Raw genomic sequence first — 15,151 nt, 5'->3', positions numbered from 1 at the left:
GAGATTTTCTTTTTCAAGCTTGGGCCACACAGTGTTTTCACAACTGGAACTTATATTAATCATGTTAATTTGATCCCATTTAACCTTCTAAGAAAAAAAGCAAACAAGAATAAGATGTGAAGATGCTTCATTCCCTCTCCTCCAGCTCAGACAGGCTGCTCTGTAAATGTGCTTTACACATCAATCCACAGCAGAAATTAAACAATAGAAAAAGGAACAGCAAAGGCACTAAAAGCCCAGGAGCCACCAACACCCCACTCACAAGCAGTTCTCCATAGGTCCTTCCAGCCCTCCCACGAGCCTCCACCTTCCCATCCCACCCACTCAGTCCTCCTGGTGACAATCACAGCAATTTTCATCTGCACCCCTGCCCCTTCCTGGTCAACACGCTAGAAAAATCTGAGCACATACAGAAACAGAGGAGGAAAAGAGAAACAGAATGAGACGATCCTTCCCATGCCATGGGTATCACATTTGCCCCCCATGTCTTTAATATGTCCTTCTGCAAGTATTAGGTGGTGCCATTGCAGGGATCTTGCTCGGGCTCTGCCTGCACTGACCCCAGCAGCACAGCTCTAAATTCAACCTTCAAACAACAACACCCTGAATTTTCAAGTCCAGGAGCCTCCTGCGAGAAGGTCTGCTCTGTGACCCACAGGACCTACACAGAGGGAAGGCTGAGAGAGAGCTGCAGGCAGCAGTATGCTGTGATTGTCATCAATATTAATTATTTGGGGAGAATATGATTGATCTCATGAGGGCAATGAATTCATTTCTCCCGCTGAATGACAAACAAAAGGCAATATATGCGCTGCTGACATTTCCAAAGGCTACAAGGAGCAGTGACAGGAGGAAATACTGATATGTGTTAAAACACTGCTGCAAAGGGCCAAAAATCTGAAAAGTCTCCAAAATTTTAATTTCTGAGCACTTTCAATTTCAGGAAATGGATGCCTTCATACTCACAAATCCACACTGACCCTAGCCCTGGGCTGGCTCACCTCTTGGCATTGAGAGGAAGCAATCACTGAGTGTCTTTGGAAAGTTGGGTTGAGTTTCCCTGTTGCTCTTTGACACTTCTTGTCAACAACTACAGCGCCATTGCACCTGGCAGAAAAGGGCAGGGGGAAAAAGGCTTAGAAAGATGAAAATATTACCTTCCTGGGTAGCCACAACCCAGGGTTATTCAGCAGGACTGAAATGCCAAGATACAGCTCCCCTGTACAATAGAAGAGGAAGATACAATAAACCTGGAGAAAAGTATTTCCACCTCTCTATGGCCTCAGGTTAGGGGTGCCTGCGTGTACAACTTCCCAAGGAGATAGAATTAAACAAAGTCTCCCTAAAGTCCACACAGCAACATGAAAGAGAACAAAGAAGGTGGAGAAAGGTAAATTCACTGAGGCTGCCACTATTTTTGCAGGAAAATAGTTGAGGGGGAAAGCCAACCTAGTCCATGGGGATGTTACTCCTGTGGAGTCTGAGTTTTGCCATGTTCTTTGGTCACCCCAACACATCAGCCCTGTCTGGCTCAACTGCAACCAGCACAATTTGTGAGAGTATCACATTTTGGGATCCAGCAGCACATCTGTGCTCATTCAAGGAGGTTGGGTGCCCTACAAGCCCTCCACAGCCTACCAACATTACCATGCTGGGCAGTAACATATACCTTCTCCTCCCATTATCCGGATCCCTCCTTATAAACAAGGGCTGGGAGTTGTCTGTGCTTGAAGGAAGAGGGGGAAGGCAGCTATTTCTCAACAGAACAAATCCAATTATTTGTATTAGAGTGAATTTGTACGGCTCTTATTGTCAGAATAAGTATTTTCTACAGATCCCAGAGCTTTGAATCAACAGATTGCTGATAAATTTCTGTAGGTGGGACCCTGGTGGGATGGAGGTGAGGTTTTACTTTTGGTTCCTTGAGAGATTTGCTTTCTGCAATAGGGCTAAGCTCAGAAGAAAAATAACTAGGAATTTGGGCACCTGCCATTGCCATTTACTATGCTCCTGTAAGTGTCTAGGGTTGAAGATTTTAAAACAATCTACTAGTTTAGGGTAGCAACATGAGTTTCTGGTTAATCTACACGAAACCTACAGAGGCATCAATCACCAACTGTAGTGTATGAAAAATCGTGGTGCCTCCCTGATAATCAGGCATCAGAGAGCTTATAAACGGCTGTCCCCTGAACTGAGCGCATCAGTAGACATTTCTGAAATCTGTGCCTCTGTTTCCCCAGCCACTTTTATAGCAGCCTCTACCCACCTCGCACCACAGCTGTGCATCCTAATGTCTCTAAAGTGCTTAGAGATGCTGAGATGAAAGATAACATATGACTGCAAAGTATAGATTAATTCCCTGAGCTCAGCAGTCACCGGAGCTGATGGGGCTAAATGTACCACATACCCACCACGGAAAACTTAGGGTTTGAGCCTGTCTTAAATAGTAACCACTTAAGCAGCAGTTCCCCTGGAACAAGTCATTTTGGGGCTGATCAGCTGGGCACATAAAGTCCCAGCAGGCAGGAAACACAGAAATGCAATATACTACTATGAAAAATAGATGCTTTTCCAGAATAAGGTCTCAAACCTGTTCCTATAGAATTTGGTAGTGGGATTTCAACTCATTTCAGTAGGGATATGACAGAGCTCTTCAGGTTTTAGCAACCAGCACATTAAGAAAATGGCCAAACATAATTTGAAAAGCTATTTCCATTTCTGTTTGTTTTTTAAATGATTAAAAATCCAGTTTAAATATTGCAAGGAAAACTTTAAATTGAGCAAGATAAGTTTTGGCTTCCTTCCGAGTAGGAGGCAAACCCCAAAATGCTACCAAAAAATCTAACAGATGGAAGTTATTTTTCACTCTTTAAAAATTTCATTCCCTTGCACTGAGATTAACCGTAATTAGCTCTTTATTTACATCTAGGACAAAAGGTAAAATTATAAAGGCAGGCAACTATAACCACAAATCACAGGCAGAAAAAGGCAAAAAAAGCAAAAATTTCCCTCTGAGAAGAAAACGTCACATATTTCTCACCAAGCAGCATAATTGTTATAAATACATAGTCAAACAGCTCCACAGCATCCTGTCAGCACTAAGGATAAACATTTAGGTCACAGTTTTGCAGGCTTTTACACACAAGTTGATCAACTATATAAGAATCATCCTCTGAACGTCCAAAAATATAACATCCCTATGAGGGGACAGGATCAGGCCTAAGAGAGTCAAGATATTTCGTTACACTTTTATTTCAGTCATGCAAAGGATTAAGCAAAACCGGGAGAAAAAAAAAATCCACAAGAAAACACACAGGAGCTTTTCTAGTTAAGGACACAGAGAGGTATTAAAACTTACTTTTTCTCTTTTAGAGTCCTCTTCTAATTCTGATAACACCTCAGCTTAGTAGAGCTGAAGAGGCTTCGAAAGTATTTATGCAAGTGTGTGATTCATGTTGTATCTTTGCTTTTCAGTTGTGCAACAAAACTGTCCAAGGAGCTTCATGCCAAGCTAATGTTGAGCCTTTTACCGTGGTACTTCAGGCTGCAGCACAGAGATCCCAGCTTGTGCCCACGCAACCCACTGACCCACAGCTCTGGGTGACCCTGCTCTGGGTGGAATTGCCAAGGTAACAGCTCTCCAGCATCTCCATCCCCTGACTCAGCCCAGAATTCACAGCAATCTCTAATTCTCTGCCCCAGAGAAAGCTTTTAATTTAACTGTCCCTTTTTGTTAAGACTTGTAAATCTAAAAAGCCGCCATAAGAATCAACATTTTTCATAAAAGTATTTAGGGAGTGGGGTCAATCATCCTTATGGGCCCCTTCTAACTCGAGATACTCCACTCCTAAAAATATGGAATCAGCACATGACAAAAGAGAGAGAGAAGTAGAAGGAAAGAAAGGAGGAAGGAAAGCAAGCACATCCAGCCCCAACAGCAGGGACCGTCACTGCACTCACCACAGAAGTTAAGGGCTGGTATAATCCTCTGCATTTCACTCACATGAGAAAGAAAAGCTCTCGCTCCCTCACACTCTTTCCTTCTCTTTTCATAACACTCTCAGAGACTTCTATCTTTAGCTAGTTATCCTTGCTGTAATTTTCTTTAAATTGTAATTGGATAATCATCCAGACTTGGGGGAAACCTGCGTCAGAGGAATTCCTGGGGATCCAGTCCCCATTTGATGAAACAGACTTGCTAAATTAACAAAGGACTGACTAAAGGTATGATTCTTCACTTGTAGTAGACATTGGTTTTACCAGCAACTATTTTTAAGGAACCCTATAACAAGATCTGTATGTTTGTACATTCCTGTTCCTGTATTTTATTTTCTGTCAAGTAAGACTCTGAATTTATGAATATCATGACCTGTGCATGTGTCTCGTTGGGACCTCTGAGGCTGAAGGTAGCAAACGCACTGGCCAGTTCCTAAAAGCGTAGGCACCATTTGAACTAATTTCCCCGAATCAGTTTCCTTTTTGCACTTTCTCCGAGGGTCCATGTGGCTCAGTTGCAAGCAAGAGCCCTACACGTAACAAAACTGGCTGGGAAACGTGAGATCAGCCTTCTGCTTTGCGAAAACACTGAGGGAAGGGGGAGAAATCCTAAAATACCTCCCAAAAGAAGAAGCTGTTTTGTTCCAGTTTAGCAGTCACCAAATCTCAGCCGTACATTTTGCTGATGGTGGAGCAGAACAAAGCGGTTACAAACTGTGGAGGGAAAGAATCCCACCTGCATGTGGGCCCCCGAGCTCCACCTGGGCTGCAGAGTTGGCACCAGAGAGGGGGTCAGCTCAAGTGTGGCAAACAGGACAGCTTCACCTGCCTTCTCCTCTGCATCTGGCCATCTCTCACCCCCGGGGTACAGAGATGCTACCGACGGAGCCGTGTCAGCCTGGCGACACACAGGAGATGGCTCTTGGCTCTGCTTACGGGGACAGTGAAATCCAGGAACTGCGTCAAGAGAAAGGCAGGGGAGGAAAGAGGAGAGCAGGCAATGTCTGAACTGCGAGCTCCACCGTAGAAAGTGTTTCAGTTCCCAGATAACGTGGCGCTGTTCACAGATTTCAGCTTATATAGGCTTTTCCATATATCTATTTTTATTCCCAAAGCATTCCCTGTTGCTGTATGATGAAAAGAAAGACTGGACAGCACGGATGCTCACAGATATATGAACGCATTCACATGCAGGTGATAATCTTCCTAACTGTCCACCTTGCTAATGCAACTTGTGTTTCAAGACCCACCCTGGGGCACCTTCTCTCCCAGCTACAAGGGTTATTTTCATGGCAAGTTGTTGCAAGTCAGTGTCTTGCTGAAATGGGAGGACATTTGACAACAGTGGGAGACCCGAGACAGATGGGGAAAGGAACATGAATCATATGCCTGCCAAAATAACCAGCACAAAAATCCAAACATGACAATAAGCGAGAAGGAATAAAAGGACATGTTCTGGCCTTTTATTTGGAAGGAGTGACATGTGTCTTCCCTAGTGCTGGCATCTGGCACAGGCAGGTCTTGAAGGAGTAAGAGCTAGGACAAACTCTCTCTGCCTCCTCTTTCCTCTGCATATGCATATTTCAGAGCTTGAAATTACAGCACCGGGACCTGCAAGGAGGCATTTCCCCTATCTCCATGCATCCAGACAGCATCCAACCTGCCGTCACACTGGTCTCCCAACCCTCTGAAGTCACTCTTAACTATATATTCTTGCCAGGCACTTTGGGGTAGCCCTACCTGCCCCAGGGTATGAGCCTGCTCAACCCCAGACCAGCGCAGTGCTCATCCCTGCTGCACACTGGCTGATACTCAGATGTAGGATGCCTGTGCAGAGCCCTGGAAGGAGAAAGCCTGGAGGTGTTAAGACACAAGCTTTCCTTCACAGACTCTGGAGGAACCGGGCATGGGCAGACTTGAGAAAACACAGCTCTTCCTATGTAATACGTAGGCACCTCAAACTCAAGCTACATCCAGAGACATGGAAAGAAAGTCACAGGGCTGTGTGCATGCAGACCTGCCCTCTGCCTTACACAGAGGCATTGCGTTAGAAAAACTCTCACCCCACAGCTCCCTGTTCCACTTCCATCCAGGAACTCCTAGTAAGCTTCCCAGCTTACTGTTTCCTGATCATTTCAGTGCTCTACACACATCCAGCACTCCAAATCCTCATGGCCCTACTCTCCACATCCTTCATTATCCTGCATCCTTCACTGCTCCTCCAGAGAAGGTGTTCCCAGTGACAGCAACAACTCTGTACCTACTTCCAGGGAAGGAGAATACTTGGGTGTTAGAGCTTAATCCTCTCCGCTTGCCCTCCCGTGCCCACCAAAGACAGGCAGAAAGCAGGACCCTTCCCAGCACCAAGCCTTCCCACCAGAAAGCCTTTGGGCTGGAGTGATGCTCTCCATGCAAACAGGAGAGGCTCTTCCTGCAAGGAACACATGACAGCAAGTAAATCTTCTGGGGCTGCCAAAAGCAACCTGTTATAAATTACCCTCTAAGTTATGAGATATGAACTCTCCACAGCACAGTTAATAAATAATACCCCACAATCCTTCTATGGATGGAAGTGTAAGTTCAGTGACAGTTCTGCTTACCCAAGAGGGGCCACAGTTAAAAATGGAGTGTCTAGAAAATAGTACTTTCTAATTACATAGCAAATAATTTTTTAAAAACGCTAAGGAGCTTGCTGCTGTCTCCCAAATTCAGAAGTAAAAAGTCTTTCCTAGGACAACGAAAGTAAATGCATAGAACAAAAGCCATCATTTTATAGGAAAAGAAAATATGTAAAGAAAATCAGAATTTTATCCAAGCGTTATAACCAGTTATTCACAAAGCAAAAGCTTCTGAATCACAACACAAAGAGAGATTGTGCATGTGACAAGGTATATATAATCCAGTTTACAGTGACATCCTAAGGCCATGAGATCAGGACCCCGTCGTGCCAAGCACCGTATGGACATGCTCTGAGAAACCAGTCCAGGCTGAGGAACAAACACAGCTGCTGTAACTAAGGGAAGTGACACCAGCACAGAGAAGGGCCACCTGAAGCACTGGAGCCCTGATGGTCTCTTTCCCCTCCACCCCTTCCTTTTCAGGAAAGCATTCTCACCATCCAGTTTCCATTCAGATACACCCTAAAAAAATGCTTCGGATAAGGGGCCAGCTATCCCCAGCGAGCACCCAGCAAAAGGCACCTTTCTGCCAGCATCTAATCGCTTTCAGGCCGTTTTCCTGGACGTGTCTCTCCCACTTTATTTTCCTGCTGCGGCTTAAGTCCGACCCTCTCCTCTCCCCCTTCCATCGCACAGCTCTGTGTGACGGCAGAAGAGAACAGGTACCAGAGGCTCACGCATTTGCAATGCGGCTGAAAACCAAAGTTGCATTCGCCGCTGCACGTCGCGCTCCCGCTGCAAATATCCGAATTTCCCTGGCCCGAAGGACGGGATTTGAGCGAACCGCTCCGGATTGAAAGTACCGGCGGCGCGGCTGCGGAACCGGCGGGGACACGCATCCGCGCTCCCGCAGCTCGGCTCCGACTTGCCATCGCACCGGCTGCGTCCTTTCCCGGGGGACAGCGGAGGGGTCCCCCGGCTCCGGCAGCCGCCACAGCGCCCGTACCCCCCCTCCCCGCCCCTCACTCCCGGTACCCCCAGCCCGGCGGGGCCGGACGCGGCCGCGCACCTTCGCTCTCACCCTCTCCGTCCGGGGAACGCCGGGCGCTGCTGCTGCTGCTGCGGCGGCTCCTCGGGCTCTTCCGAACGGTTCTTCCTCTTCTTCTTCCTTTTCTCTCTTTCCCCGCCGGCCGACGAGCGGGGGCTGGTGCCGGCTGCGCACCGCCACCGCCCGCCTCCCGCTTCCCCCCGCCCCGAGCAGCGCCGGGGCTGGAACCCGCCTCCTCCGCCAGAAACTTTCCCTCCGAGTGCGGGGAAGTTCAAGGCCGGGGCGGGCCGGACCCCCCCTGCCTTTGCCCCCGCCCCGCGGGGATGTGCCGCCCACGCCGCCAGAAACGCGGGTGTACCCCTCGCACCCCCATCCAGCCTGGCTCACCGGAGGGCGAGCTCCGCCACGTCCTGTGCGCAGCGCTCTCCTCCTCCTCTTCCTCCTCCTCCTCCTCCTCGGTCCGCACACACGCATCCCCCTCCCGCCCCCCCGCTGGCTCCGCCCCGCCGGCCGGGGGGGTCACCTCGGGGAACCCGGTGCGGGGGGGGATCCGAGACGGCGGGCGTTGAGGGAGCGGAGGAGGGTTTGTAACGCGGGAGGCTGCCGCGGGGTCCCCCCGGTAGGTTGCGGGGTCCTGCTGGGAGGCGGCCACGGCTCCCTCTCCCGGCCTGAGCTCTCCTGCCGGCTGGAACCTGCTGGAGGGGGCGGACGGGGGCGGGAGGCAACCAGCTGCCCCAAGTGGGCGACCGGTCCCCCCGGGTGGCCAAGGGACATCTCGGACCTTTGGACCCAGCCCGTTTTACCGGACCAGGCAGCGGGCGGGATGCTGCAGCTCTCTCTGCTCTCTACAGGTCGCTTGTCCCCCCCACCCCAGGAAAGCAAATTTCCCCTTCTCCCCTTGGTGGTGAGCGGGGAGGGAACGGCTGGTTGGGGCCAGCACCCTGGGCACTGCAGTGCCACCTCGTCCCAGAGAAGTAACACCTCCTTGCTGCGTCGCTGCCACGGATGAGGCTGAATTTGTTGATGGATGAGGAGCGGACACCTGAAATGGACTCCAAGGGAAATGATGGCGAGGCTGAGGAGGGGGAGAAGATTCTGCAGAAATTTTGGCTGGCAACTCATCCTGGAGAATGTGGCCAGCGATAATGAGCGCAGCCCCTAGTGCAGGAGTGCCCCTGCCCTGGTCCAGGAGGAAAGCTCTCTCTCCCCTCAGGTTGGCCAAGAGTCCCTTCCATCATGGCAGTGAGTGACCTGGCCTTATTTGTGCTTTTGTCACCTCTTGGCAGCCCAACAGCTAAGCCGTATGTCTGGACACAAGGCTTTTAGTGCTAGAGAAACTCCTGTTGGTTCAAAGTGCTGCCACACTTCTTAGCACTAATGGTTACAACACTTGGACTGAGTTCAGTATTTCAGTCATTATCCCCAGGAGCTGGCTCCAGGATATCTAGGAGACCAAATTTCACTCCACCCCATGAAGAACCTCTGCAACAAACCTGTCCCTGGAGAGCAGGGCACCTGGCACAACCTCTCGCAGCCACCACTAGCACACATCTCCCCATCTTCTCTGCAAGGCCACGTGAGGCACCACTGCACATACACTGCCACTGGGAAAGGGGATCTTTGCCCTCATCAGCCCACCCCAGCTCATTGAGGTGGGCACAGCTGAAGTTTCCCCCCACCTTGAGGAAGAGTGGCTGTGTCCTGACCCTTTGCCACAGGGTCTGAAGGAGCTGTGATGGGAGGCCAGTTCTGTCCCTGCTGCTCTGGCAGGAATAGTTCCTCCTCTTGCACCTCTCTCCCCTTCCCTTCCCAGGGCTCTGGCACAGCAAAATTATGCGGGAAGTTATGATGTCAGCAGCTTTGATGTCCTGGTGGTGAATGCCCTTGAAAATCTGCCTACTTGGCTTCTACTTAGAGTCAGCTCTACTCCAGCCATCTCTAACTCAAATCCATCCAAGTATTAAAGTAACTTGTTAAGCAGAGGTCAGTGTAGACTAATTTACCCCATTCTTGGGGCAGATTAGTCTGTGGTTTGCTCCCTGCCACCTGCACAGCTCCAGCATCCAAGCTGCCTTGTCTGGAGCTACTTTAGGTATCCATATACCAGGCTGCATTACTGAATATAGGAAAAACTGGAATAGCAAGGCACATTTCGTGAGCTGTATTTTCCGAAATACGTGCTTAAAATTTGCTGTTGAAACACGACAGTCCACTTTTCTCATAGAAGATGAAATAACAAAAGGATTGCATATTTTAATCCTGATATTTAATGCAGCTGTGGGAGTAGCTCAGCTGCTCTGGCGATTGTTACAAGAATTAAATAATAATAACAATGATACCTTGTTCTACGTAATATCAGTCATCTGTAGATACAGATCTGGGATAGGACATGGCGCCATTTGTGTTAGGGAGGATCCAAGCACTGTCGCAATACTGGTCATGCAGGTTAGCAGTCAGTGACACATGCACCCTGGGAAATTTGTACCATTCCAAAATCTTAGCCTGCCAGTGCAAATTAGGGTCTTTAGGCCAATGTCATTAATTTTCTCTGATTTTGTCAGAAAGCCAGAATTCAACTTTAGACCTCATTGAAAGGCTCATGAATTAAGGTTCAAGGCTAAGTTTCCAGAGATTGTTTTGATGCTACAGCTGATAGCAAAGCCCCAAACAACACCTGCTTATTGTGTTTTCATGGGAAAGGTTTCAAACTCCTTTTGCTTACAAAGTAAAAGAATCAGCAATTCCCTACTGTAAAATAAGGGTAATATTGCTCACTTGGGCTCAGTGCTGTCATAAGGATTATTTTTGTATTGCTATTTTTTCTCCCATCCTCTCTCCACACTTGCACACGCTATTTCTGTGCAGGTTAAAATGCAACACAGTTACACCCTAGAGTGAATTATACTACAGTTTGAAGAGCAATTCAGTAAATAGAAAACATTTTTTAAGCACAAAAAAGCAGCATTGTGCCACAATTTTTGGGCAGGGAGCAAAGAGTAGCATTACTAAGTGAAACCACGGGGGGGACTTAAATAGCAGAGGAATGTGTTGGTGTTTAGCCAGGACACTGGAGCTGCTGGCATTGCGACTGCTGCGAAAATATTCCACAGATCTCCAGTAACAAGTGGCCAAAGGCCTTGGTTTGCTGCTGTTCTGTTCCTGTTAGGCAATTTAGAGCTAGAAGCACAGGAGGAGCCTGGATCATACAGCCCAGTTCTCTGCCACATCAGGCACAATGTTCTTTACAGTCCTTTTCGTGAAAGGACTACGCTCTAACTTAAAACAACTTTGTGTTTTCTGCCTGTTACTCCTTCTGGGAGATTCTCCCTGATGGTCTATGTCCTTGGTGTGATTACCACCACCAGTTTATTCCCACATGTTCTGGCACCAGCATCTGCTCTCATTTCGGTTGCCGTTTTGCTCACCACTCCTTCCTCAGGTATTTCTGTGGAGATGGTTCTTGTCTCCTTTCCCCCCTGAGCTGCACAGGACTGGCTTTTCAATCTTCTTTCCTAAATGACTCAATTCACCTCAGACCTCTTCCCTCCAGCTGCTCCGGTTTCAATTAATCTTAAAGTGCAAATGGATGCCCAAAAGTAGTTATAGTATTAAATGGGAGGAGGTGTCACTGATACTTCATACAATGACATTAAAGTCCTCGTTTCTCACTGAAATATCCCACCTAGTAATCCCAAGATTGCATTTATCTTTCTGCAGCTAAACTGTAGTGGTGACCTCATATTTCTCCTCCATTTTTGCTTGCAATTCTAAGTTCCCAGGCTGGATCAGAAACTTGCTACTATTCCCTTGTCAGTTCCCAATTCTCTTGTATTTGTCCCAACTCTCAGCCTGCAAGTGGTTTTCTGATTTGTTTGTTCTTAGCCAGCATTTCTGATACTGGAAGATCAAGGTGGTTTCATAACCTCTAAAAGACATGTTTCTGCTTGTTACTTTACTCACACCCACCTAACCCATTTTTCCTCCTTCCTAGTTCAGGAAATAAGCCCTAGACTACATATAATTATAGTCTGTGTAGTTATAAATGAACGTGCCTTCTGTGTTTTACACCTACGTTTTAACTGGCATTGAGAAGAGCACGCCTGATAACCTAAGATACAGGACACAGAATAAACGGGAGAATGACAGACATTTCTAACATAGCAGCACATGGACCTCCCATCTGCTTCTGTCAAGGAAGCTCAGGTTACCCACACATGGATGTAAGGGCTGAATATTTTCTGCTGAGACCATTTTCCAGTGAGGATCCTGTGCCTGTCTGTGCAGGCACACACGGCTTTCAGACAGGTGTGCACTGCTCATTCACCAAAATGCGCCAGAAGTTGCAATTTTATCTGTGTCAGGTGAGCTTGAGTAGCGCAGATCGTGTGCTCTTTGCCACATTGACTATGTCCCATAGGTCTCAAATCATCTCACTCCCTTGTGATGCATGTTGTGTAAAAACCCTGCACAACGAGGAGGGATTGGAAGCATAGCTTCGTTATGGGTTCATCTACATTTGTTCCTGAGGATGTAGCAAATAGCTGTTGTCCATGTTCATGTGCTAAATATCATTAGTGTCTCTTCCTCCGTGTTACCGGGGTGGTAGGACTGCTAATGCAAACAGTTCTCAAATGGAAACTTGACCTTACATGACTTGCACCTAAGTCCATTCAAATCTCTGTCACAAATGTTTTGATACAGCCTAAGGCCGGAGATATTTTCCAGTCCTATGAGTCTGTGTTTCATAAAAGCTGAAACTATTTCAAATCAGTGATGGAGAGGAATAGTTTCCCATCCTGCTAAAGGCTTCGACTTTTGGCAGGTATCCGACCCACAAGCACACACATGTTGGACACAGCTTGTGTTTAGGATGCCTGAACATCCCTCTGCATAATGCATTCCAACACACCGCATTTGTATAAATTGCCTGACCATGGGGTTTACAGGGACACTCAAAGTGGGTTGGTGCTTCAGTTGAGCAAGACCAGCATCTGTCTCAAACAATCTTTGATAAAAGCATCTAGCCTAGGCATTAATTAGCTGCAGCGTACCTCGCTTGCTCACTGATGCCCGTGAGAAGCGGCAGGCTGTCAGGATATTAATAAAGCTGGATAGTCTGAACACAGCCTTGGTCACCCAGGCAATTCCCTACTGCTGGGTGCTTCTACATGGAGTGCTCTCTGGAGCTTTTTCAGACACCTTGCTTCTCTGGCTGATGGTTCACTGACACCATTGGAAAAGGAAAAAGTAATACACTGTCTTTCCTGGGTACATGGAGCCAATTAAAAGATCTTAAGAAAGTAGAAAAAGCCTTTATACATCATGGTTTTATTCCACCTAATTCTAAAAGCTCTCCCTGACTTGACATAAGTTTATATAGGTGTTGTTATGTTTTAATAGTCTTTTCAAGAGTCTTTTTTTTTCTTCTGAAAAAAATCCAGTTTTTCTGAGTACCTGTCTGATGACGAACAGCAGTGGTTATGAAAAAAAGAGATCATCAGGTCTGTTGAATGAAAAAGATTCCATTAGCACATTCCAAAAGCTTATTATTATAATCAATAACGGTTTACTTTTTCCCCTAAAAATGCAGGATCATTCTGCAGAATGGCCTTTTAAATCTTTGATTTCACTTCAGCAGTGATGAAGCAACATTAACCTTTAGACTCTCGGTTTATCTGTGCATAATTTAAGGATTTCTTAAGGAAAACAATCCTTTTGTGTAACTCTTAGAAAGGTTACACAAGCAGCAGACGATTTTAGGTGCAAACTCAAGAAACTGCAGAAAAGCTTACACAATCCTTGGAGAGGGCAGCTGCAGGTTAGCAAGGCCTTGATGTAGGGAGATGCTGTTTCTTGCCAAAATTGGGAATTCCTCTGTAACAGGTTGGTGTGTTTTAATCAAAGGGCAGGACCTTCTGCTCCTGTTAATCAGCGCTGCGCTGATGGAGCTGTAGCAGTTCACAGTGGCGGAGGTTTTTTGGCAATGTCAACTGCTGTGGTTAGGAAGAATACCCATCTGCACAAGGAGTAATTCCTGGCATCCTTGCAGCTCATTTCCCAGGTTAGTGTATTTCCAGACATTTGAAAGTTCCTTTCTCTCAATAGCTGCTATCCATCATTATAAAAATGAGCATAATAGACAACGCGGAATGGCCGGTTTTGCTCTAACTCCATTGACCTCACTGGATTTACATCAGAGAAGACTTTGGAGCAATAAATTTGCATCTGCACAATTACTAGGAACGTGCTGTAATTTCTCCCACCCCGACTGCTATTGATTTCCCGGGTGCCGGATCAGCGCAATGCAGCCCCGTGCAGCTGCAGTGGTCCAGCTCGGGTGGTGGGAGTAGGGGGATGCGCTGGCTTTGCTGTCACTTTGTGGCAGCAGAGGTGTTTGGACTTGGGTGGCTTCTGCTAAAGACCCACCCCACCCCTTCATCATTATCTCCTGAAAGACCAGGGAGGAAAGCTTCTGGAGCAGCTTCCTGGCAGATGCGGGAAGGGTAAAATAGCCTAACGGATCAATCAGTTTTTACACGGAAATCAGTATGATTATAAATGTCATTGTGAGCCCTGTGAAAACAGAGGGCAGGACTCAGGGATGCTCCTGGTAACTTCTAGTCCTGGGTTTCCACATCTATCTTCAAGGGAAAATCAGAAGCCTTTAAGACTATTCTCTTTCCCGTAGCAGGAGGAGGAATTGAGCCAAAATTTGCAAAGGTGTAGCAAGTGTTATTAGCCTCCTAGGGCATAACAAGCTTGGACAAAGGCTTTTGAAGGAATGGGTGAGCCACAGGAATATTTCATTAATTGTGGATGGTATCCAGAGAACAGCTGTATAGATCAGCAGAGGAAGTAATTTGTATGAAGAATGATGAAAGGATGCTGCCTGCGTGTGTGGGTACAACAACCTACAGCTCTCACAGCAATGTGGGCACCTTGAGGAAAACACTTCGGTTATTGCAGTTAATTACTGCTATGTAATTTGACAAAAAAAGACTAAATTAAGTCAACGGAAATTGGGTAGATGTATAGACAGCCTTAAGACACAAGCCACGCTTACGGAAACTCTTTTTTTTTTGGAAGCAGATCACCCACCTGCCTCTTCCTTATGAAATGAGAGATCTTAAAGATCACTGAAGAGGAGGGAATCAAGAGCAACACATTTGTTAGCAAGTCATAAATTTGCAAGGAGAAAGCGAGGGGAGCCGAAAAAGAATGAACTTGAATTTCACAAGGGCGAGAGGCACCCTCGAACCCCGGCAGTTGCTCTGCTTGTGGCAGGGAGCCATCAACTGAGAGATGCAAAGTCGCAAAGCAGCATCTGACAATGAAGTTCACAAGTCGTTAACCAGCAATGTAAAGATGTGCTCGACAGGCTGCAAGTTAAACGACCTCCCAGGTTTAACACTTAGTCTTCATATTATGCCAGAGAAACTTCTGAAGAGAGTAATTGGCCAAGAGGAAATGAACAATAAAGCTTATAATG

At 47.1% G+C, this 15,151-nt stretch overlaps 1 protein-coding gene across 4 annotated transcripts in view; it reads right to left on the bottom strand.

Moving 5' to 3' along the window:
* The window catches only part of IL1RAP (interleukin 1 receptor accessory protein), a 47,468-nt gene extending 39,386 nt beyond the window's left edge, over positions 1-8,082 (bottom strand). Inside the window, exon 1 of one of the 4 annotated variants that reach the window (XM_014946023.1) lies at positions 7,684-8,082. The gene's annotated coding sequence lies outside the window, so the exon portion shown is untranslated. The remainder of the gene's footprint in view (positions 1-7,683) is intronic. The other 3 variants (XM_014946024.1, XM_014946026.1, XM_014946025.1) reach the window with 3 other exon arrangements.
* Between the last annotated feature and the right edge of the window lie 7,069 nt (positions 8,083-15,151).

Source organism: Calidris pugnax, unplaced genomic scaffold (assembly GCF_001431845.1).
Source record: "Calidris pugnax isolate Ruff unplaced genomic scaffold, ASM143184v1 scaffold111, whole genome shotgun sequence".
NCBI classification, from domain to species: Eukaryota; Metazoa; Chordata; class Aves; order Charadriiformes; family Scolopacidae; genus Calidris; species Calidris pugnax.
The sequence above is the reverse complement of the archived record's forward strand: the minus strand, read 5'-3'. Positions and strand labels throughout refer to the sequence as shown.